Consider the following 16198-nt stretch of genomic DNA (forward strand, 5'->3'; position numbering starts at 1 on the left):
CTGTCTGCACAGTTAAAAGTAAAAGATTTTTTGACCATTTACTGATAATATACCATCTTACAATCAAAGAAAATCGCCCGACATGGGGCTTGAACCCATGACCCTGAGATTAAGAGTCTCATGCTCTACCGACTGAGCTAGCCAGGCTTGTACACGACGCCAATATGCCAAGGCATAATTTTGAGGCGAGGAGCGGATCGTGTATACGGAACAACGTGCCGGTTTTGAGCAATTCTAAATGAGCAATCTTATCCACCGTTTTGAGGGATCATGTTGAATTCATTTGGAAATGAATCTCATTGATTGACTTTGCTAAAGCAGGGCTCAACTGAGAATTGAACTCAGGACCTCTCGCACCCAAGCGAGAATCATACCACTAAAAATGAGCCATAAAATTCTTGATATTTGCGTACGTAGATAAACATACTTTGCCGTGAATTATTAAATTAGAACTGAAAAAATGCGTGATGTTTTCAATGCAGGGCTCAACTGAGAGTCGAACTCAGGACCTCTCGCACCCGAAGCAAGAATCATACCACTAGACCATTGAGCCGATGACAACACCTGTCTGCACAGTTAAAAGTAAAAGATTTTTTGACCATTTACTGATAATATACCATCTTACAATCAAAGAAAATCGCCCGACATGGGGCTTGAACCCATGACCCTGAGATTAAGAGTCTCATGCTCTACCGACTGAGCTAGCCAGGCTTGTACACGACGCCAATATGCCAAGGCATAATTTTGAGGCGAGGAGCGGATCGTGTATACGGAACAACGTGCCGGTTTTGAGCAATTCTAAATGAGCAATCTTATCCACCGTTTTGAGGGATCATGTTGAATTCATTTGGAAATGAAATCTCATTGATTGACTTTGCTAAAGCAGGGCTCAACTGAGAATTGAACTCAGGACCTCTCGCACCCAAAGCGAGAATCATACCACTAGACCATTGAGCCATAAAATTCTTGATATTTGCGTACGTAATAAACATACTTTGCCGTGAATTATTAAATTAGAACTGAAAAAATGCGTGATGTTTTCAATGCAGGGCTCAACTGAGAGTCGAACTCAGGACCTCTCGCACCCGAAGCAAGAATCATACCACTAGACCATTGAGCCGATGACAACACCTGTCTGCACAGTTAAAAGTAAAAGATTTTTTGACCATTTACTGATAATATACCATCTTACAATCAAAGAAATCGCCCGACATGGGGCTTGAACCCATGACCCTGAGATTAAGAGTCTCATGCTCTACCGACTGAGCTAGCCAGGCTTGTACACGACGCCAATATGCCAAGGCATAATTTTGAGGCGAGGAGCGGATCGTGTATACGGAACAACGTGCCGGTTTTGAGCAATTCTAAATGAGCAATCTTATCCACCGTTTTGAGGGATCATGTTGAATTCATTTGGAAATGAAATCTCATTGATTGACTTTGCTAAAGCAGGGCTCAACTGAGAATTGAACTCAGGACCTCTCGCACCCAAAGCGAGAATCATACCACTAGACCATTGAGCCATAAAATTCTGATATTTGCGTACGTAGATAAACATACTTTGCCGTGAATTATTAAATTAGAACTGAAAAAATGCGTGATGTTTTCAATGCAGGGCTCAACTGAGAGTCGAACTCAGGACCTCTCGCACCCGAAGCAAGAATCATACCACTAGACCATTGAGCCGATGACAACACCTGTCTGCACAGTTAAAAGTAAAAGATTTTTTGACCATTTACTGATAATATACCATCTTACAATCAAAGAAAATCGCCCGACATGGGGCTTGAACCCATGACCCTGAGATTAAGAGTCTCATGCTCTACCGACTGAGCTAGCCAGGCTTGTACACGACGCCAATATGCCAAGGCATAATTTTGAGGCGAGGAGCGGATCGTGTATACGGAACAACGTGCCGGTTTTGAGCAATTCTAAATGAGCAATCTTATCCACCGTTTTGAGGGATCATGTTGAATTCATTTGGAAATGAAATCTCATTGATTGACTTTGCTAAAGCAGGGCTCAACTGAGAATTGAACTCAGGACCTCTCGCACCCAAAGCGAGAATCATACCACTAGACCATTGAGCCATAAAATTCTTGATATTTGCGTACGTAGATAAACATACTTTGCCGTGAGTTATTAAATTAGAACTGAAAAAATGCGTGATGTTTTCAATGCAGGGCTCAACTGAGAGTCGAACTCAGGACCTCTCGCACCCGAAGCAAGAATCATACCACTAGACCATTGAGCCGATGACAACACCTGTCTGCACAGTTAAAAGTAAAAGATTTTTTGACCATTTACTGATAATATACCATCTTACAATCAAAGAAAATCGCCCGACATGGGGCTTGAACCCATGACCCTGAGATTAAGAGTCTCATGCTCTACCGACTGAGCTAGCCAGGCTTGTACACGACGCCAATATGCCAAGGCATAATTTTGAGGCGAGGAGCGGATCGTGTATACGGAACAACGTGCCGGTTTTGAGCAATTCTAAATGAGCAATCTTATCCACCGTTTTGAGGGATCATGTTGAATTCATTTGGAAATGAAATCTCATTGATTGACTTTGCTAAAGCAGGGCTCAACTGAGAATTGAACTCAGGACCTCTCGCACCCAAAGCGAGAATCATACCACTAGACCATTGAGCCATAAAATTCTTGATATTTGCGTACGTAGATAAACATACTTTGCCGTGAATTATTAAATTAGAACTGAAAAAATGCGTGATGTTTTCAATGCAGGGCTCAACTGAGAGTCGAACTCAGGACCTCTCGCACCCGAAGCAAGAATCATACCACTAGACCATTGAGCCGATGACAACACCTGTCTGCACAGTTAAAAGTAAAAGATTTTTTGACCATTTACTGATAATATACCATCTTACAATCAAAGAAAATCGCCCGACATGGGGCTTGAACCCATGACCCTGAGATTAAGAGTCTCATGCTCTACCGACTGAGCTAGCCAGGCTTGTACACGACGCCAATATGCCAAGGCATAATTTTGAGGCGAGGAGCGGATCGTGTATACGGAACAACGTGCCGGTTTTGAGCAATTCTAAATGAGCAATCTTATCCACCGTTTTGAGGGATCATGTTGAATTCATTTGGAAATGAAATCTCATTGATTGACTTTGCTAAAGCAGGGCTCAACTGAGAATTGAACTCAGGACCTCTCGCACCCAAAGCGAGAATCATACCACTAGACCATTGAGCCATAAAATTCTTAATATTTGCGTACGTAGATAAACATACTTTGCCGTGAGTTATTAAATTAGAACTGAAAAAATGCGTGATGTTTTCAATGCAGGGCTCAACTGAGAGTCGAACTCAGGACCTCTCGCACCCGAAGCAAGAATCATACCACTAGACCATTGAGCCGATGACAACACCTGTCTGCACAGTTAAAAGTAAAAGATTTTTTGACCATTTACTGATAATATACCATCTTACAATCAAAGAAAATCGCCCGACATGGGGCTTGAACCCATGACCCTGAGATTAAGAGTCTCATGCTCTACCGACTGAGCTAGCCAGGCTTGTACACGACGCCAATATGCCAAGGCATAATTTTGAGGCGAGGAGCGGATCGTGTATACGGAACAACGTGCCGGTTTTGAGCAATTCTAAATGAGCAATCTTATCCACCGTTTTGAGGGATCATGTTGAATTCATTTGGAAATGAAATCTCATTGATTGACTTTGCTAAAGCAGGGCTCAACTGAGAATTGAACTCAGGACCTCTCGCACCCAAAGCGAGAATCATACCACTAGACCATTGAGCCATAAAATTCTTGATATTTGCGTACGTAGATAAACATACTTTGCCGTGAATTATTAAATTAGAACTGAAAAAATGCGTGATGTTTTCAATGCAGGGCTCAACTGAGAGTCGAACTCAGGACCTCTCGCACCCGAAGCAAGAATCATACCACTAGACCATTGAGCCGATGACAACACCTGTCTGCACAGTTAAAAGTAAAAGATTTTTTGACCATTTACTGATAATATACCATCTTACAATCAAAGAAAATCGCCCGACATGGGGCTTGAACCCATGACCCTGAGATTAAGAGTCTCATGCTCTACCGACTGAGCTAGCCAGGCTTGTACACGACGCCAATATGCCAAGGCATAATTTTGAGGCGAGGAGCGGATCGTGTATACGGAACAACGTGCCGGTTTTGAGCAATTCTAAATGAGCAATCTTATCCACCGTTTTGAGGGATCATGTTGAATTCATTTGGAAATGAAATCTCATTGATTGACTTTGCTAAAGCAGGGCTCAACTGAGAATTGAACTCAGGACCTCTCGCACCCAAAGCGAGAATCATACCACTAGACCATTGAGCCATAAAATTCTTGATATTTGCGTACGTAGATAAACATACTTTGCCGTGAATTATTAAATTAGAACTGAAAAAATGCGTGATGTTTTCAATGCAGGGCTCAACTGAGAGTCGAACTCAGGACCTCTCGCACCCGAAGCAAGAATCATACCACTAGACCATTGAGCCGATGACAACACCTGTCTGCACAGTTAAAAGTAAAAGATTTTTTGACCATTTACTGATAATATACCATCTTACAATCAAAGAAAATCGCCCGACATGGGGCTTGAACCCATGACCCTGAGATTAAGAGTCTCATGCTCTACCGACTGAGCTAGCCAGGCTTGTACACGACGCCAATATGCCAAGGCATAATTTTGAGGCGAGGAGCGGATCGTGTATACGGAACAACGTGCCGGTTTTGAGCAATTCTAAATGAGCAATCTTATCCACCGTTTTGAGGGATCATGTTGAATTCATTTGGAAATGAAATCTCATTGATTGACTTTGCTAAAGCAGGGCTCAACTGAGAATTGAACTCAGGACCTCTCGCACCCAAAGCGAGAATCATACCACTAGACCATTGAGCCATAAAATTCTTGATATTTGCGTACGTAGATAAACATACTTTGCCGTGAATTATTAAATTAGAACTGAAAAAATGCGTGATGTTTTCAATGCAGGGCTCAACTGAGAGTCGAACTCAGGACCTCTCGCACCCGAAGCAAGAATCATACCACTAGACCATTGAGCCGATGACAACACCTGTCTGCACAGTTAAAAGTAAAAGATTTTTTGACCATTTACTGATAATATACCATCTTACAATCAAAGAAAATCGCCCGACATGGGGCTTGAACCCATGACCCTGAGATTAAGAGTCTCATGCTCTACCGACTGAGCTAGCCAGGCTTGTACACGACGCCAATATGCCAAGGCATAATTTTGAGGCGAGGAGCGGATCGTGTATACGGAACAACGTGCCGGTTTTGAGCAATTCTAAATGAGCAATCTTATCCACCGTTTTGAGGGATCATGTTGAATTCATTTGGAAATGAAATCTCATTGATTGACTTTGCTAAAGCAGGGCTCAACTGAGAATTGAACTCAGGACCTCTCGCACCCAAAGCGAGAATCATACCACTAGACCATTGAGCCATAAAATTCTTGATATTTGCGTACGTAGATAAACATACTTTGCCGTGAATTATTAAATTAGAACTGAAAAAATGCGTGATGTTTTCAATGCAGGGCTCAACTGAGAGTCGAACTCAGGACCTCTCGCACCCGAAGCAAGAATCATACCACTAGACCATTGAGCCGATGACAACACCTGTCTGCACAGTTAAAAGTAAAAGATTTTTTGACCATTTACTGATAATATACCATCTTACAATCAAAGAAAATCGCCCGACATGGGGCTTGAACCCATGACCCTGAGATTAAGAGTCTCATGCTCTACCGACTGAGCTAGCCAGGCTTGTACACGACGCCAATATGCCAAGGCATAATTTTGAGGCGAGGAGCGGATCGTGTATACGGAACAACGTGCCGGTTTTGAGCAATTCTAAATGAGCAATCTTATCCACCGTTTTGAGGGATCATGTTGAATTCATTTGGAAATGAAATCTCATTGATTGACTTTGCTAAAGCAGGGCTCAACTGAGAATTGAACTCAGGACCTCTCGCACCCAAAGCGAGAATCATACCACTAGACCATTGAGCCATAAAATTCTTGATATTTGCGTACGTAGATAAACATACTTTGCCGTGAGTTATTAAATTAGAACTGAAAAAATGCGTGATGTTTTCAATGCAGGGCTCAACTGAGAGTCGAACTCAGGACCTCTCGCACCCGAAGCAAGAATCATACCACTAGACCATTGAGCCGATGACAACACCTGTCTGCACAGTTAAAAGTAAAAGATTTTTTGACCATTTACTGATAATATACCATCTTACAATCAAAGAAAATCGCCCGACATGGGGCTTGAACCCATGACCCTGAGATTAAGAGTCTCATGCTCTACCGACTGAGCTAGCCAGGCTTGTACACGACGCCAATATGCCAAGGCATAATTTTGAGGCGAGGAGCGGATCGTGTATACGGAACAACGTGCCGGTTTTGAGCAATTCTAAATGAGCAATCTTATCCACCGTTTTGAGGGATCATGTTGAATTCATTTGGAAATGAAATCTCATTGATTGACTTTGCTAAAGCAGGGCTCAACTGAGAATTGAACTCAGGACCTCTCGCACCCAAAGCGAGAATCATACCACTAGACCATTGAGCCATAAAATTCTTAATATTTGCGTACGTAGATAAACATACTTTGCCGTGAGTTATTAAATTAGAACTGAAAAAATGCGTGATGTTTTCAATGCAGGGCTCAACTGAGAGTCGAACTCAGGACCTCTCGCACCCGAAGCAAGAATCATACCACTAGACCATTGAGCCGATGACAACACCTGTCTGCACAGTTAAAAGTAAAAGATTTTTTGACCATTTACTGATAATATACCATCTTACAATCAAAGAAAATCGCCCGACATGGGGCTTGAACCCATGACCCTGAGATTAAGAGTCTCATGCTCTACCGACTGAGCTAGCCAGGCTTGTACACGACGCCAATATGCCAAGGCATAATTTTGAGGCGAGGAGCGGATCGTGTATACGGAACAACGTGCCGGTTTTGAGCAATTCTAAATGAGCAATCTTATCCACCGTTTTGAGGGATCATGTTGAATTCATTTGGAAATGAAATCTCATTGATTGACTTTGCTAAAGCAGGGCTCAACTGAGAATTGAACTCAGGACCTCTCGCACCCAAAGCGAGAATCATACCACTAGACCATTGAGCCATAAAATTCTTAATATTTGCGTACGTAGATAAACATACTTTGCCGTGAGTTATTAAATTAGAACTGAAAAAATGCGTGATGTTTTCAATGCAGGGCTCAACTGAGAGTCGAACTCAGGACCTCTCGCACCCGAAGCAAGAATCATACCACTAGACCATTGAGCCGATGACAACACCTGTCTGCACAGTTAAAAGTAAAAGATTTTTTGACCATTTACTGATAATATACCATCTTACAATCAAAGAAAATCGCCCGACATGGGGCTTGAACCCATGACCCTGAGATTAAGAGTCTCATGCTCTACCGACTGAGCTAGCCAGGCTTGTACACGACGCCAATATGCCAAGGCATAATTTTGAGGCGAGGAGCGGATCGTGTATACGGAACAACGTGCCGGTTTTGAGCAATTCTAAATGAGCAATCTTATCCACCGTTTTGAGGGATCATGTTGAATTCATTTGGAAATGAAATCTCATTGATTGACTTTGCTAAAGCAGGGCTCAACTGAGAATTGAACTCAGGACCTCTCGCACCCAAAGCGAGAATCATACCACTAGACCATTGAGCCATAAAATTCTTAATATTTGCGTACGTAGATAAACATACTTTGCCGTGAGTTATTAAACTAGAACTGAAAAAATGCGTGATGTTTTCAATGCAGGGCTCAACTGAGAGTCGAACTCAGGACCTCTCGCACCCGAAGCAAGAATCATACCACTAGACCATTGAGCCGGTGACAACACCTGTCTGCACAGTTAAAAGTAAAAGATTTTTTGACCATTTACTGATAATATACCATCTTACAATCAAAGAAAATCGCCCGACATGGGGCTTGAACCCATGACCCTGAGATTAAGAGTCTCATGCTCTACCGACTGAGCTAGCCAGGCTTGTACACGACGCCAATATGCCAAGGCATAATTTTGAGGCGAGGAGCGGATCGTGTATACGGAACAACGTGCCGGTTTTGAGCAATTCTAAATGAGCAATCTTATCCACCGTTTTGAGGGATCATGTTGAATTCATTTGGAAATGAAATCTCATTGATTGACTTTGCTAAAGCAGGGCTCAACTGAGAATTGAACTCAGGACCTCTCGCACCCAAAGCGAGAATCATACCACTAGACCATTGAGCCATAAAATTCTTAATATTTGCGTACGTAAATAAACATACTTTGCCGTGAGTTATTAAACTAGAACTGAAAAAATGCGTGATGTTTTCAATGCAGGGCTCAACTGAGAGTCGAACTCAGGACCTCTCGCACCCGAAGCAAGAATCATACCACTAGACCATTGAGCCGGTGACAACACCTGTCTGCACAGTTAAAAGTAAAAGATTTTTTGACCATTTACTGATAATATACCATCTTACAATCAAAGAAAATCGCCCGACATGGGGCTTGAACCCATGACCCTGAGATTAAGAGTCTCATGCTCTACCGACTGAGCTAGCCAGGCTTGTACACGACGCCAATATGCCAAGGCATAATTTTGAGGCGAGGAGCGGATCGTGTATACGGAACAACGTGCCGGTTTTGAGCAATTCTAAATGAGCAATCTTATCCACCGTTTTGAGGGATCATGTTGAATTCATTTGGAAATGAAATCTCATTGATTGACTTTGCTAAAGCAGGGCTCAACTGAGAATTGAACTCAGGACCTCTCGCACCCAAAGCGAGAATCATACCACTAGACCATTGAGCCATAAAATTCTTAATATTTGCGTACGTAAATAAACATACTTTGCCGTGAGTTATTAAACTAGAACTGAAAAAATGCGTGATGTTTTCAATGCAGGGCTCAACTGAGAGTCGAACTCAGGACCTCTCGCACCCGAAGCAAGAATCATACCACTAGACCATTGAGCCGGTGACAACACCTGTCTGCACAGTTAAAAGTAAAAGATTTTTTGACCATTTACTGATAATATACCATCTTACAATCAAAGAAAATCGCCCGACATGGGGCTTGAACCCATGACCCTGAGATTAAGAGTCTCATGCTCTACCGACTGAGCTAGCCAGGCTTGTACACGACGCCAATATGCCAAGGCATAATTTTGAGGCGAGGAGCGGATCGTGTATACGGAACAACGTGCCGGTTTTGAGCAATTCTAAATGAGCAATCTTATCCACCGTTTTGAGGGATCATGTTGAATTCATTTGGAAATGAAATCTCATTGATTGACTTTGCTAAAGCAGGGCTCAACTGAGAATTGAACTCAGGACCTCTCGCACCCAAAGCGAGAATCATACCACTAGACCATTGAGCCATAAAATTCTTAATATTTGCGTACGTAAATAAACATACTTTGCCGTGAGTTATTAAACTAGAACTGAAAAAATGCGTGATGTTTTCAATGCAGGGCTCAACTGAGAGTCGAACTCAGGACCTCTCGCACCCGAAGCAAGAATCATACCACTAGACCATTGAGCCGGTGACAACACCTGTCTGCACAGTTAAAAGTAAAAGATTTTTTGACCATTTACTGATAATATACCATCTTACAATCAAAGAAAATCGCCCGACATGGGGCTTGAACCCATGACCCTGAGATTAAGAGTCTCATGCTCTACCGACTGAGCTAGCCAGGCTTGTACACGACGCCAATATGCCAAGGCATAATTTTGAGGCGAGGAGCGGATCGTGTATACGGAACAACGTGCCGGTTTTGAGCAATTCTAAATGAGCAATCTTATCCACCGTTTTGAGGGATCATGTTGAATTCATTTGGAAATGAAATCTCATTGATTGACTTTGCTAAAGCAGGGCTCAACTGAGAATTGAACTCAGGACCTCTCGCACCCAAAGCGAGAATCATACCACTAGACCATTGAGCCATAAAATTCTTAATATTTGCGTACGTAAATAAACATACTTTGCCGTGAGTTATTAAACTAGAACTGAAAAAATGCGTGATGTTTTCAATGCAGGGCTCAACTGAGAGTCGAACTCAGGACCTCTCGCACCCGAAGCAAGAATCATACCACTAGACCATTGAGCCGGTGACAACACCTGTCTGCACAGTTAAAAGTAAAAGATTTTTTGACCATTTACTGATAATATACCATCTTACAATCAAAGAAAATCGCCCGACATGGGGCTTGAACCCATGACCCTGAGATTAAGAGTCTCATGCTCTACCGACTGAGCTAGCCAGGCTTGTACACGACGCCAATATGCCAAGGCATAATTTTGAGGCGAGGAGCGGATCGTGTATACGGAACAACGTGCCGGTTTTGAGCAATTCTAAATGAGCAATCTTATCCACCGTTTTGAGGGATCATGTTGAATTCATTTGGAAATGAAATCTCATTGATTGACTTTGCTAAAGCAGGGCTCAACTGAGAATTGAACTCAGGACCTCTCGCACCCAAAGCGAGAATCATACCACTAGACCATTGAGCCATAAAATTCTTAATATTTGCGTACGTAAATAAACATACTTTGCCGTGAGTTATTAAACTAGAACTGAAAAAATGCGTGATGTTTTCAATGCAGGGCTCAACTGAGAGTCGAACTCAGGACCTCTCGCACCCGAAGCAAGAATCATACCACTAGACCATTGAGCCGGTGACAACACCTGTCTGCACAGTTAAAAGTAAAAGATTTTTTGACCATTTACTGATAATATACCATCTTACAATCAAAGAAAATCGCCCGACATGGGGCTTGAACCCATGACCCTGAGATTAAGAGTCTCATGCTCTACCGACTGAGCTAGCCAGGCTTGTACACGACGCCAATATGCCAAGGCATAATTTTGAGGCGAGGAGCGGATCGTGTATACGGAACAACGTGCCGGTTTTGAGCAATTCTAAATGAGCAATCTTATCCACCGTTTTGAGGGATCATGTTGAATTCATTTGGAAATGAAATCTCATTGATTGACTTTGCTAAAGCAGGGCTCAACTGAGAATTGAACTCAGGACCTCTCGCACCCAAAGCGAGAATCATACCACTAGACCATTGAGCCATAAAATTCTTAATATTTGCGTACGTAAATAAACATACTTTGCCGTGAGTTATTAAACTAGAACTGAAAAAATGCGTGATGTTTTCAATGCAGGGCTCAACTGAGAGTCGAACTCAGGACCTCTCGCACCCGAAGCAAGAATCATACCACTAGACCATTGAGCCGGTGACAACACCTGTCTGCACAGTTAAAAGTAAAAGATTTTTTGACCATTTACTGATAATATACCATCTTACAATCAAAGAAAATCGCCCGACATGGGGCTTGAACCCATGACCCTGAGATTAAGAGTCTCATGCTCTACCGACTGAGCTAGCCAGGCTTGTACACGACGCCAATATGCCAAGGCATAATTTTGAGGCGAGGAGCGGATCGTGTATACGGAACAACGTGCCGGTTTTGAGCAATTCTAAATGAGCAATCTTATCCACCGTTTTGAGGGATCATGTTGAATTCATTTGGAAATGAAATCTCATTGATTGACTTTGCTAAAGCAGGGCTCAACTGAGAATTGAACTCAGGACCTCTCGCACCCAAAGCGAGAATCATACCACTAGACCATTGAGCCATAAAATTCTTAATATTTGCGTACGTAAATAAACATACTTTGCCGTGAGTTATTAAACTAGAACTGAAAAAATGCGTGATGTTTTCAATGCAGGGCTCAACTGAGAGTCGAACTCAGGACCTCTCGCACCCGAAGCAAGAATCATACCACTAGACCATTGAGCCGGTGACAACACCTGTCTGCACAGTTAAAAGTAAAAGATTTTTTGACCATTTACTGATAATATACCATCTTACAATCAAAGAAAATCGCCCGACATGGGGCTTGAACCCATGACCCTGAGATTAAGAGTCTCATGCTCTACCGACTGAGCTAGCCAGGCTTGTACACGACGCCAATATGCCAAGGCATAATTTTGAGGCGAGGAGCGGATCGTGTATACGGAACAACGTGCCGGTTTTGAGCAATTCTAAATGAGCAATCTTATCCACCGTTTTGAGGGATCATGTTGAATTCATTTGGAAATGAAATCTCATTGATTGACTTTGCTAAAGCAGGGCTCAACTGAGAATTGAACTCAGGACCTCTCGCACCCAAAGCGAGAATCATACCACTAGACCATTGAGCCATAAAATTCTTAATATTTGCGTACGTAAATAAACATACTTTGCCGTGAGTTATTAAACTAGAACTGAAAAAATGCGTGATGTTTTCAATGCAGGGCTCAACTGAGAGTCGAACTCAGGACCTCTCGCACCCGAAGCAAGAATCATACCACTAGACCATTGAGCCGGTGACAACACCTGTCTGCACAGTTAAAAGTAAAAGATTTTTTGACCATTTACTGATAATATACCATCTTACAATCAAAGAAAATCGCCCGACATGGGGCTTGAACCCATGACCCTGAGATTAAGAGTCTCATGCTCTACCGACTGAGCTAGCCAGGCTTGTACACGACGCCAATATGCCAAGGCATAATTTTGAGGCGAGGAGCGGATCGTGTATACGGAACAACGTGCCGGTTTTGAGCAATTCTAAATGAGCAATCTTATCCACCGTTTTGAGGGATCATGTTGAATTCATTTGGAAATGAAATCTCATTGATTGACTTTGCTAAAGCAGGGCTCAACTGAGAATTGAACTCAGGACCTCTCGCACCCAAAGCGAGAATCATACCACTAGACCATTGAGCCATAAAATTCTTAATATTTGCGTACGTAAATAAACATACTTTGCCGTGAGTTATTAAACTAGAACTGAAAAAATGCGTGATGTTTTCAATGCAGGGCTCAACTGAGAGTCGAACTCAGGACCTCTCGCACCCGAAGCAAGAATCATACCACTAGACCATTGAGCCGGTGACAACACCTGTCTGCACAGTTAAAAGTAAAAGATTTTTTGACCATTTACTGATAATATACCATCTTACAATCAAAGAAAATCGCCCGACATGGGGCTTGAACCCATGACCCTGAGATTAAGAGTCTCATGCTCTACCGACTGAGCTAGCCAGGCTTGTACACGACGCCAATATGCCAAGGCATAATTTTGAGGCGAGGAGCGGATCGTGTATACGGAACAACGTGCCGGTTTTGAGCAATTCTAAATGAGCAATCTTATCCACCGTTTTGAGGGATCATGTTGAATTCATTTGGAAATGAAATCTCATTGATTGACTTTGCTAAAGCAGGGCTCAACTGAGAATTGAACTCAGGACCTCTCGCACCCAAAGCGAGAATCATACCACTAGACCATTGAGCCATAAAATTCTTAATATTTGCGTACGTAAATAAACATACTTTGCCGTGAGTTATTAAACTAGAACTGAAAAAATGCGTGATGTTTTCAATGCAGGGCTCAACTGAGAGTCGAACTCAGGACCTCTCGCACCCGAAGCAAGAATCATACCACTAGACCATTGAGCCGGTGACAACACCTGTCTGCACAGTTAAAAGTAAAAGATTTTTTGACCATTTACTGATAATATACCATCTTACAATCAAAGAAAATCGCCCGACATGGGGCTTGAACCCATGACCCTGAGATTAAGAGTCTCATGCTCTACCGACTGAGCTAGCCAGGCTTGTACACGACGCCAATATGCCAAGGCATAATTTTGAGGCGAGGAGCGGATCGTGTATACGGAACAACGTGCCGGTTTTGAGCAATTCTAAATGAGCAATCTTATCCACCGTTTTGAGGGATCATGTTGAATTCATTTGGAAATGAAATCTCATTGATTGACTTTGCTAAAGCAGGGCTCAACTGAGAATTGAACTCAGGACCTCTCGCACCCAAAGCGAGAATCATACCACTAGACCATTGAGCCATAAAATTCTTAATATTTGCGTACGTAAATAAACATACTTTGCCGTGAGTTATTAAACTAGAACTGAAAAAATGCGTGATGTTTTCAATGCAGGGCTCAACTGAGAGTCGAACTCAGGACCTCTCGCACCCGAAGCAAGAATCATACCACTAGACCATTGAGCCGGTGACAACACCTGTCTGCACAGTTAAAAGTAAAAGATTTTTTGACCATTTACTGATAATATACCATCTTACAATCAAAGAAAATCGCCCGACATGGGGCTTGAACCCATGACCCTGAGATTAAGAGTCTCATGCTCTACCGACTGAGCTAGCCAGGCTTGTACACGACGCCAATATGCCAAGGCATAATTTTGAGGCGAGGAGCGGATCGTGTATACGGAACAACGTGCCGGTTTTGAGCAATTCTAAATGAGCAATCTTATCCACCGTTTTGAGGGATCATGTTGAATTCATTTGGAAATGAAATCTCATTGATTGACTTTGCTAAAGCAGGGCTCAACTGAGAATTGAACTCAGGACCTCTCGCACCCAAAGCGAGAATCATACCACTAGACCATTGAGCCATAAAATTCTTAATATTTGCGTACGTAAATAAACATACTTTGCCGTGAGTTATTAAACTAGAACTGAAAAAATGCGTGATGTTTTCAATGCAGGGCTCAACTGAGAGTCGAACTCAGGACCTCTCGCACCCGAAGCAAGAATCATACCACTAGACCATTGAGCCGGTGACAACACCTGTCTGCACAGTTAAAAGTAAAAGATTTTTTGACCATTTACTGATAATATACCATCTTACAATCAAAGAAAATCGCCCGACATGGGGCTTGAACCCATGACCCTGAGATTAAGAGTCTCATGCTCTACCGACTGAGCTAGCCAGGCTTGTACACGACGCCAATATGCCAAGGCATAATTTTGAGGCGAGGAGCGGATCGTGTATACGGAACAACGTGCCGGTTTTGAGCAATTCTAAATGAGCAATCTTATCCACCGTTTTGAGGGATCATGTTGAATTCATTTGGAAATGAAATCTCATTGATTGACTTTGCTAAAGCAGGGCTCAACTGAGAATTGAACTCAGGACCTCTCGCACCCAAAGCGAGAATCATACCACTAGACCATTGAGCCATAAAATTCTTAATATTTGCGTACGTAAATAAACATACTTTGCCGTGAGTTATTAAACTAGAACTGAAAAAATGCGTGATGTTTTCAATGCAGGGCTCAACTGAGAGTCGAACTCAGGACCTCTCGCACCCGAAGCAAGAATCATACCACTAGACCATTGAGCCGGTGACAACACCTGTCTGCACAGTTAAAAGTAAAAGATTTTTTGACCATTTACTGATAATATACCATCTTACAATCAAAGAAAATCGCCCGACATGGGGCTTGAACCCATGACCCTGAGATTAAGAGTCTCATGCTCTACCGACTGAGCTAGCCAGGCTTGTACACGACGCCAATATGCCAAGGCATAATTTTGAGGCGAGGAGCGGATCGTGTATACGGAACAACGTGCCGGTTTTGAGCAATTCTAAATGAGCAATCTTATCCACCGTTTTGAGGGATCATGTTGAATTCATTTGGAAATGAAATCTCATTGATTGACTTTGCTAAAGCAGGGCTCAACTGAGAATTGAACTCAGGACCTCTCGCACCCAAAGCGAGAATCATACCACTAGACCATTGAGCCATAAAATTCTTAATATTTGCGTACGTAAATAAACATACTTTGCCGTGAGTTATTAAACTAGAACTGAAAAAATGCGTGATGTTTTCAATGCAGGGCTCAACTGAGAGTCGAACTCAGGACCTCTCGCACCCGAAGCAAGAATCATACCACTAGACCATTGAGCCGGTGACAACACCTGTCTGCACAGTTAAAAGTAAAAGATTTTTTGACCATTTACTGATAATATACCATCTTACAATCAAAGAAAATCGCCCGACATGGGGCTTGAACCCATGACCCTGAGATTAAGAGTCTCATGCTCTACCGACTGAGCTAGCCAGGCTTGTACACGACGCCAATATGCCAAGGCATAATTTTGAGGCGAGGAGCGGATCGTGTATACGGAACAACGTGCCGGTTTTGAGCAATTCTAAATGAGCAATCTTATCCACCGTTTTGAGGGATCATGTTGAATTCATTTGGAAATGAAATCTCAT

General features: G+C 42.5%; 84 non-coding genes across 84 annotated transcripts; all 84 read right to left on the reverse strand.

Annotated features, from left to right (window-relative positions):
• Positions 1-74: 74 nt before the first annotated feature.
• Positions 75-147, reverse strand: Trnak-cuu (transfer RNA lysine (anticodon CUU)). The gene has a single exon. It is a non-coding gene; the product is annotated as a tRNA-Lys (tRNA).
• Positions 148-481: 334 nt separating this feature from the next.
• Trnap-cgg (transfer RNA proline (anticodon CGG)) lies at positions 482-553 on the reverse strand. Its single transcript has one exon. It is a non-coding gene; the product is annotated as a tRNA-Pro (tRNA).
• Positions 554-638: 85 nt separating this feature from the next.
• On the reverse strand, positions 639-711 carry Trnak-cuu (transfer RNA lysine (anticodon CUU)). Its single transcript has one exon. It is a non-coding gene; the product is annotated as a tRNA-Lys (tRNA).
• A 174-nt stretch (positions 712-885) lies between these two features.
• Positions 886-957, reverse strand: Trnap-ugg (transfer RNA proline (anticodon UGG)). The gene has a single exon. It is a non-coding gene; the product is annotated as a tRNA-Pro (tRNA).
• Positions 958-1048: 91 nt separating this feature from the next.
• Positions 1049-1120, reverse strand: Trnap-cgg (transfer RNA proline (anticodon CGG)). The gene has a single exon. It is a non-coding gene; the product is annotated as a tRNA-Pro (tRNA).
• Positions 1121-1204: 84 nt separating this feature from the next.
• On the reverse strand, positions 1205-1277 carry Trnak-cuu (transfer RNA lysine (anticodon CUU)). The gene has a single exon. It is a non-coding gene; the product is annotated as a tRNA-Lys (tRNA).
• Positions 1278-1451: 174 nt separating this feature from the next.
• On the reverse strand, positions 1452-1523 carry Trnap-ugg (transfer RNA proline (anticodon UGG)). The gene has a single exon. It is a non-coding gene; the product is annotated as a tRNA-Pro (tRNA).
• Positions 1524-1614: 91 nt separating this feature from the next.
• On the reverse strand, positions 1615-1686 carry Trnap-cgg (transfer RNA proline (anticodon CGG)). Its single transcript has one exon. It is a non-coding gene; the product is annotated as a tRNA-Pro (tRNA).
• Positions 1687-1771: 85 nt separating this feature from the next.
• Trnak-cuu (transfer RNA lysine (anticodon CUU)) lies at positions 1772-1844 on the reverse strand. Its single transcript has one exon. It is a non-coding gene; the product is annotated as a tRNA-Lys (tRNA).
• A 174-nt stretch (positions 1845-2018) lies between these two features.
• Trnap-ugg (transfer RNA proline (anticodon UGG)) lies at positions 2019-2090 on the reverse strand. Its single transcript has one exon. It is a non-coding gene; the product is annotated as a tRNA-Pro (tRNA).
• A 92-nt stretch (positions 2091-2182) lies between these two features.
• Positions 2183-2254, reverse strand: Trnap-cgg (transfer RNA proline (anticodon CGG)). The gene has a single exon. It is a non-coding gene; the product is annotated as a tRNA-Pro (tRNA).
• An 85-nt stretch (positions 2255-2339) lies between these two features.
• On the reverse strand, positions 2340-2412 carry Trnak-cuu (transfer RNA lysine (anticodon CUU)). The gene has a single exon. It is a non-coding gene; the product is annotated as a tRNA-Lys (tRNA).
• Positions 2413-2586: 174 nt separating this feature from the next.
• Trnap-ugg (transfer RNA proline (anticodon UGG)) lies at positions 2587-2658 on the reverse strand. The gene has a single exon. It is a non-coding gene; the product is annotated as a tRNA-Pro (tRNA).
• A 92-nt stretch (positions 2659-2750) lies between these two features.
• Positions 2751-2822, reverse strand: Trnap-cgg (transfer RNA proline (anticodon CGG)). The gene has a single exon. It is a non-coding gene; the product is annotated as a tRNA-Pro (tRNA).
• An 85-nt stretch (positions 2823-2907) lies between these two features.
• On the reverse strand, positions 2908-2980 carry Trnak-cuu (transfer RNA lysine (anticodon CUU)). The gene has a single exon. It is a non-coding gene; the product is annotated as a tRNA-Lys (tRNA).
• Positions 2981-3154: 174 nt separating this feature from the next.
• Trnap-ugg (transfer RNA proline (anticodon UGG)) lies at positions 3155-3226 on the reverse strand. The gene has a single exon. It is a non-coding gene; the product is annotated as a tRNA-Pro (tRNA).
• A 92-nt stretch (positions 3227-3318) lies between these two features.
• Positions 3319-3390, reverse strand: Trnap-cgg (transfer RNA proline (anticodon CGG)). Its single transcript has one exon. It is a non-coding gene; the product is annotated as a tRNA-Pro (tRNA).
• Positions 3391-3475: 85 nt separating this feature from the next.
• Positions 3476-3548, reverse strand: Trnak-cuu (transfer RNA lysine (anticodon CUU)). The gene has a single exon. It is a non-coding gene; the product is annotated as a tRNA-Lys (tRNA).
• A 174-nt stretch (positions 3549-3722) lies between these two features.
• On the reverse strand, positions 3723-3794 carry Trnap-ugg (transfer RNA proline (anticodon UGG)). The gene has a single exon. It is a non-coding gene; the product is annotated as a tRNA-Pro (tRNA).
• Positions 3795-3886: 92 nt separating this feature from the next.
• Trnap-cgg (transfer RNA proline (anticodon CGG)) lies at positions 3887-3958 on the reverse strand. Its single transcript has one exon. It is a non-coding gene; the product is annotated as a tRNA-Pro (tRNA).
• Positions 3959-4043: 85 nt separating this feature from the next.
• On the reverse strand, positions 4044-4116 carry Trnak-cuu (transfer RNA lysine (anticodon CUU)). The gene has a single exon. It is a non-coding gene; the product is annotated as a tRNA-Lys (tRNA).
• Positions 4117-4290: 174 nt separating this feature from the next.
• On the reverse strand, positions 4291-4362 carry Trnap-ugg (transfer RNA proline (anticodon UGG)). Its single transcript has one exon. It is a non-coding gene; the product is annotated as a tRNA-Pro (tRNA).
• Positions 4363-4454: 92 nt separating this feature from the next.
• Trnap-cgg (transfer RNA proline (anticodon CGG)) lies at positions 4455-4526 on the reverse strand. The gene has a single exon. It is a non-coding gene; the product is annotated as a tRNA-Pro (tRNA).
• Positions 4527-4611: 85 nt separating this feature from the next.
• Trnak-cuu (transfer RNA lysine (anticodon CUU)) lies at positions 4612-4684 on the reverse strand. Its single transcript has one exon. It is a non-coding gene; the product is annotated as a tRNA-Lys (tRNA).
• Positions 4685-4858: 174 nt separating this feature from the next.
• Positions 4859-4930, reverse strand: Trnap-ugg (transfer RNA proline (anticodon UGG)). The gene has a single exon. It is a non-coding gene; the product is annotated as a tRNA-Pro (tRNA).
• A 92-nt stretch (positions 4931-5022) lies between these two features.
• Trnap-cgg (transfer RNA proline (anticodon CGG)) lies at positions 5023-5094 on the reverse strand. Its single transcript has one exon. It is a non-coding gene; the product is annotated as a tRNA-Pro (tRNA).
• Positions 5095-5179: 85 nt separating this feature from the next.
• Trnak-cuu (transfer RNA lysine (anticodon CUU)) lies at positions 5180-5252 on the reverse strand. The gene has a single exon. It is a non-coding gene; the product is annotated as a tRNA-Lys (tRNA).
• Positions 5253-5426: 174 nt separating this feature from the next.
• On the reverse strand, positions 5427-5498 carry Trnap-ugg (transfer RNA proline (anticodon UGG)). Its single transcript has one exon. It is a non-coding gene; the product is annotated as a tRNA-Pro (tRNA).
• A 92-nt stretch (positions 5499-5590) lies between these two features.
• Positions 5591-5662, reverse strand: Trnap-cgg (transfer RNA proline (anticodon CGG)). The gene has a single exon. It is a non-coding gene; the product is annotated as a tRNA-Pro (tRNA).
• Positions 5663-5747: 85 nt separating this feature from the next.
• Positions 5748-5820, reverse strand: Trnak-cuu (transfer RNA lysine (anticodon CUU)). The gene has a single exon. It is a non-coding gene; the product is annotated as a tRNA-Lys (tRNA).
• A 174-nt stretch (positions 5821-5994) lies between these two features.
• On the reverse strand, positions 5995-6066 carry Trnap-ugg (transfer RNA proline (anticodon UGG)). The gene has a single exon. It is a non-coding gene; the product is annotated as a tRNA-Pro (tRNA).
• Positions 6067-6158: 92 nt separating this feature from the next.
• Trnap-cgg (transfer RNA proline (anticodon CGG)) lies at positions 6159-6230 on the reverse strand. Its single transcript has one exon. It is a non-coding gene; the product is annotated as a tRNA-Pro (tRNA).
• Positions 6231-6315: 85 nt separating this feature from the next.
• Trnak-cuu (transfer RNA lysine (anticodon CUU)) lies at positions 6316-6388 on the reverse strand. Its single transcript has one exon. It is a non-coding gene; the product is annotated as a tRNA-Lys (tRNA).
• A 174-nt stretch (positions 6389-6562) lies between these two features.
• On the reverse strand, positions 6563-6634 carry Trnap-ugg (transfer RNA proline (anticodon UGG)). The gene has a single exon. It is a non-coding gene; the product is annotated as a tRNA-Pro (tRNA).
• Positions 6635-6726: 92 nt separating this feature from the next.
• Positions 6727-6798, reverse strand: Trnap-cgg (transfer RNA proline (anticodon CGG)). The gene has a single exon. It is a non-coding gene; the product is annotated as a tRNA-Pro (tRNA).
• Positions 6799-6883: 85 nt separating this feature from the next.
• Positions 6884-6956, reverse strand: Trnak-cuu (transfer RNA lysine (anticodon CUU)). The gene has a single exon. It is a non-coding gene; the product is annotated as a tRNA-Lys (tRNA).
• Positions 6957-7130: 174 nt separating this feature from the next.
• Positions 7131-7202, reverse strand: Trnap-ugg (transfer RNA proline (anticodon UGG)). Its single transcript has one exon. It is a non-coding gene; the product is annotated as a tRNA-Pro (tRNA).
• Positions 7203-7294: 92 nt separating this feature from the next.
• Trnap-cgg (transfer RNA proline (anticodon CGG)) lies at positions 7295-7366 on the reverse strand. Its single transcript has one exon. It is a non-coding gene; the product is annotated as a tRNA-Pro (tRNA).
• Positions 7367-7451: 85 nt separating this feature from the next.
• On the reverse strand, positions 7452-7524 carry Trnak-cuu (transfer RNA lysine (anticodon CUU)). Its single transcript has one exon. It is a non-coding gene; the product is annotated as a tRNA-Lys (tRNA).
• A 174-nt stretch (positions 7525-7698) lies between these two features.
• On the reverse strand, positions 7699-7770 carry Trnap-ugg (transfer RNA proline (anticodon UGG)). Its single transcript has one exon. It is a non-coding gene; the product is annotated as a tRNA-Pro (tRNA).
• A 92-nt stretch (positions 7771-7862) lies between these two features.
• Positions 7863-7934, reverse strand: Trnap-cgg (transfer RNA proline (anticodon CGG)). Its single transcript has one exon. It is a non-coding gene; the product is annotated as a tRNA-Pro (tRNA).
• An 85-nt stretch (positions 7935-8019) lies between these two features.
• On the reverse strand, positions 8020-8092 carry Trnak-cuu (transfer RNA lysine (anticodon CUU)). Its single transcript has one exon. It is a non-coding gene; the product is annotated as a tRNA-Lys (tRNA).
• Positions 8093-8266: 174 nt separating this feature from the next.
• Positions 8267-8338, reverse strand: Trnap-ugg (transfer RNA proline (anticodon UGG)). The gene has a single exon. It is a non-coding gene; the product is annotated as a tRNA-Pro (tRNA).
• Positions 8339-8430: 92 nt separating this feature from the next.
• On the reverse strand, positions 8431-8502 carry Trnap-cgg (transfer RNA proline (anticodon CGG)). The gene has a single exon. It is a non-coding gene; the product is annotated as a tRNA-Pro (tRNA).
• An 85-nt stretch (positions 8503-8587) lies between these two features.
• Trnak-cuu (transfer RNA lysine (anticodon CUU)) lies at positions 8588-8660 on the reverse strand. Its single transcript has one exon. It is a non-coding gene; the product is annotated as a tRNA-Lys (tRNA).
• Positions 8661-8834: 174 nt separating this feature from the next.
• Positions 8835-8906, reverse strand: Trnap-ugg (transfer RNA proline (anticodon UGG)). Its single transcript has one exon. It is a non-coding gene; the product is annotated as a tRNA-Pro (tRNA).
• A 92-nt stretch (positions 8907-8998) lies between these two features.
• Positions 8999-9070, reverse strand: Trnap-cgg (transfer RNA proline (anticodon CGG)). Its single transcript has one exon. It is a non-coding gene; the product is annotated as a tRNA-Pro (tRNA).
• An 85-nt stretch (positions 9071-9155) lies between these two features.
• Trnak-cuu (transfer RNA lysine (anticodon CUU)) lies at positions 9156-9228 on the reverse strand. Its single transcript has one exon. It is a non-coding gene; the product is annotated as a tRNA-Lys (tRNA).
• A 174-nt stretch (positions 9229-9402) lies between these two features.
• Trnap-ugg (transfer RNA proline (anticodon UGG)) lies at positions 9403-9474 on the reverse strand. The gene has a single exon. It is a non-coding gene; the product is annotated as a tRNA-Pro (tRNA).
• A 92-nt stretch (positions 9475-9566) lies between these two features.
• On the reverse strand, positions 9567-9638 carry Trnap-cgg (transfer RNA proline (anticodon CGG)). The gene has a single exon. It is a non-coding gene; the product is annotated as a tRNA-Pro (tRNA).
• Positions 9639-9723: 85 nt separating this feature from the next.
• Trnak-cuu (transfer RNA lysine (anticodon CUU)) lies at positions 9724-9796 on the reverse strand. The gene has a single exon. It is a non-coding gene; the product is annotated as a tRNA-Lys (tRNA).
• A 174-nt stretch (positions 9797-9970) lies between these two features.
• On the reverse strand, positions 9971-10042 carry Trnap-ugg (transfer RNA proline (anticodon UGG)). Its single transcript has one exon. It is a non-coding gene; the product is annotated as a tRNA-Pro (tRNA).
• A 92-nt stretch (positions 10043-10134) lies between these two features.
• Trnap-cgg (transfer RNA proline (anticodon CGG)) lies at positions 10135-10206 on the reverse strand. Its single transcript has one exon. It is a non-coding gene; the product is annotated as a tRNA-Pro (tRNA).
• Positions 10207-10291: 85 nt separating this feature from the next.
• Positions 10292-10364, reverse strand: Trnak-cuu (transfer RNA lysine (anticodon CUU)). Its single transcript has one exon. It is a non-coding gene; the product is annotated as a tRNA-Lys (tRNA).
• Positions 10365-10538: 174 nt separating this feature from the next.
• Positions 10539-10610, reverse strand: Trnap-ugg (transfer RNA proline (anticodon UGG)). The gene has a single exon. It is a non-coding gene; the product is annotated as a tRNA-Pro (tRNA).
• A 92-nt stretch (positions 10611-10702) lies between these two features.
• Positions 10703-10774, reverse strand: Trnap-cgg (transfer RNA proline (anticodon CGG)). Its single transcript has one exon. It is a non-coding gene; the product is annotated as a tRNA-Pro (tRNA).
• Positions 10775-10859: 85 nt separating this feature from the next.
• On the reverse strand, positions 10860-10932 carry Trnak-cuu (transfer RNA lysine (anticodon CUU)). Its single transcript has one exon. It is a non-coding gene; the product is annotated as a tRNA-Lys (tRNA).
• A 174-nt stretch (positions 10933-11106) lies between these two features.
• On the reverse strand, positions 11107-11178 carry Trnap-ugg (transfer RNA proline (anticodon UGG)). Its single transcript has one exon. It is a non-coding gene; the product is annotated as a tRNA-Pro (tRNA).
• Positions 11179-11270: 92 nt separating this feature from the next.
• Positions 11271-11342, reverse strand: Trnap-cgg (transfer RNA proline (anticodon CGG)). The gene has a single exon. It is a non-coding gene; the product is annotated as a tRNA-Pro (tRNA).
• Positions 11343-11427: 85 nt separating this feature from the next.
• On the reverse strand, positions 11428-11500 carry Trnak-cuu (transfer RNA lysine (anticodon CUU)). The gene has a single exon. It is a non-coding gene; the product is annotated as a tRNA-Lys (tRNA).
• A 174-nt stretch (positions 11501-11674) lies between these two features.
• On the reverse strand, positions 11675-11746 carry Trnap-ugg (transfer RNA proline (anticodon UGG)). Its single transcript has one exon. It is a non-coding gene; the product is annotated as a tRNA-Pro (tRNA).
• A 92-nt stretch (positions 11747-11838) lies between these two features.
• Positions 11839-11910, reverse strand: Trnap-cgg (transfer RNA proline (anticodon CGG)). The gene has a single exon. It is a non-coding gene; the product is annotated as a tRNA-Pro (tRNA).
• Positions 11911-11995: 85 nt separating this feature from the next.
• Trnak-cuu (transfer RNA lysine (anticodon CUU)) lies at positions 11996-12068 on the reverse strand. The gene has a single exon. It is a non-coding gene; the product is annotated as a tRNA-Lys (tRNA).
• Positions 12069-12242: 174 nt separating this feature from the next.
• Positions 12243-12314, reverse strand: Trnap-ugg (transfer RNA proline (anticodon UGG)). The gene has a single exon. It is a non-coding gene; the product is annotated as a tRNA-Pro (tRNA).
• A 92-nt stretch (positions 12315-12406) lies between these two features.
• Trnap-cgg (transfer RNA proline (anticodon CGG)) lies at positions 12407-12478 on the reverse strand. Its single transcript has one exon. It is a non-coding gene; the product is annotated as a tRNA-Pro (tRNA).
• Positions 12479-12563: 85 nt separating this feature from the next.
• Positions 12564-12636, reverse strand: Trnak-cuu (transfer RNA lysine (anticodon CUU)). The gene has a single exon. It is a non-coding gene; the product is annotated as a tRNA-Lys (tRNA).
• Positions 12637-12810: 174 nt separating this feature from the next.
• Trnap-ugg (transfer RNA proline (anticodon UGG)) lies at positions 12811-12882 on the reverse strand. Its single transcript has one exon. It is a non-coding gene; the product is annotated as a tRNA-Pro (tRNA).
• A 92-nt stretch (positions 12883-12974) lies between these two features.
• Positions 12975-13046, reverse strand: Trnap-cgg (transfer RNA proline (anticodon CGG)). The gene has a single exon. It is a non-coding gene; the product is annotated as a tRNA-Pro (tRNA).
• An 85-nt stretch (positions 13047-13131) lies between these two features.
• Trnak-cuu (transfer RNA lysine (anticodon CUU)) lies at positions 13132-13204 on the reverse strand. The gene has a single exon. It is a non-coding gene; the product is annotated as a tRNA-Lys (tRNA).
• Positions 13205-13378: 174 nt separating this feature from the next.
• Positions 13379-13450, reverse strand: Trnap-ugg (transfer RNA proline (anticodon UGG)). Its single transcript has one exon. It is a non-coding gene; the product is annotated as a tRNA-Pro (tRNA).
• A 92-nt stretch (positions 13451-13542) lies between these two features.
• Trnap-cgg (transfer RNA proline (anticodon CGG)) lies at positions 13543-13614 on the reverse strand. The gene has a single exon. It is a non-coding gene; the product is annotated as a tRNA-Pro (tRNA).
• Positions 13615-13699: 85 nt separating this feature from the next.
• Trnak-cuu (transfer RNA lysine (anticodon CUU)) lies at positions 13700-13772 on the reverse strand. The gene has a single exon. It is a non-coding gene; the product is annotated as a tRNA-Lys (tRNA).
• A 174-nt stretch (positions 13773-13946) lies between these two features.
• On the reverse strand, positions 13947-14018 carry Trnap-ugg (transfer RNA proline (anticodon UGG)). The gene has a single exon. It is a non-coding gene; the product is annotated as a tRNA-Pro (tRNA).
• Positions 14019-14110: 92 nt separating this feature from the next.
• Trnap-cgg (transfer RNA proline (anticodon CGG)) lies at positions 14111-14182 on the reverse strand. The gene has a single exon. It is a non-coding gene; the product is annotated as a tRNA-Pro (tRNA).
• Positions 14183-14267: 85 nt separating this feature from the next.
• Trnak-cuu (transfer RNA lysine (anticodon CUU)) lies at positions 14268-14340 on the reverse strand. Its single transcript has one exon. It is a non-coding gene; the product is annotated as a tRNA-Lys (tRNA).
• A 174-nt stretch (positions 14341-14514) lies between these two features.
• Trnap-ugg (transfer RNA proline (anticodon UGG)) lies at positions 14515-14586 on the reverse strand. The gene has a single exon. It is a non-coding gene; the product is annotated as a tRNA-Pro (tRNA).
• A 92-nt stretch (positions 14587-14678) lies between these two features.
• Trnap-cgg (transfer RNA proline (anticodon CGG)) lies at positions 14679-14750 on the reverse strand. The gene has a single exon. It is a non-coding gene; the product is annotated as a tRNA-Pro (tRNA).
• An 85-nt stretch (positions 14751-14835) lies between these two features.
• Trnak-cuu (transfer RNA lysine (anticodon CUU)) lies at positions 14836-14908 on the reverse strand. Its single transcript has one exon. It is a non-coding gene; the product is annotated as a tRNA-Lys (tRNA).
• A 174-nt stretch (positions 14909-15082) lies between these two features.
• Trnap-ugg (transfer RNA proline (anticodon UGG)) lies at positions 15083-15154 on the reverse strand. The gene has a single exon. It is a non-coding gene; the product is annotated as a tRNA-Pro (tRNA).
• Positions 15155-15246: 92 nt separating this feature from the next.
• On the reverse strand, positions 15247-15318 carry Trnap-cgg (transfer RNA proline (anticodon CGG)). The gene has a single exon. It is a non-coding gene; the product is annotated as a tRNA-Pro (tRNA).
• An 85-nt stretch (positions 15319-15403) lies between these two features.
• Positions 15404-15476, reverse strand: Trnak-cuu (transfer RNA lysine (anticodon CUU)). Its single transcript has one exon. It is a non-coding gene; the product is annotated as a tRNA-Lys (tRNA).
• A 174-nt stretch (positions 15477-15650) lies between these two features.
• On the reverse strand, positions 15651-15722 carry Trnap-ugg (transfer RNA proline (anticodon UGG)). The gene has a single exon. It is a non-coding gene; the product is annotated as a tRNA-Pro (tRNA).
• Positions 15723-15814: 92 nt separating this feature from the next.
• On the reverse strand, positions 15815-15886 carry Trnap-cgg (transfer RNA proline (anticodon CGG)). Its single transcript has one exon. It is a non-coding gene; the product is annotated as a tRNA-Pro (tRNA).
• An 85-nt stretch (positions 15887-15971) lies between these two features.
• Positions 15972-16044, reverse strand: Trnak-cuu (transfer RNA lysine (anticodon CUU)). The gene has a single exon. It is a non-coding gene; the product is annotated as a tRNA-Lys (tRNA).
• Positions 16045-16198: the final 154 nt, after the last annotated feature.

Source organism: Clytia hemisphaerica, unplaced genomic scaffold, assembly GCF_902728285.1.
Source record: "Clytia hemisphaerica strain Z4C2 unplaced genomic scaffold, Clytia hemisphaerica genome assembly, whole genome shotgun sequence".
NCBI lineage: Eukaryota > Metazoa > Cnidaria > Hydrozoa > Leptothecata > Clytiidae > Clytia > Clytia hemisphaerica.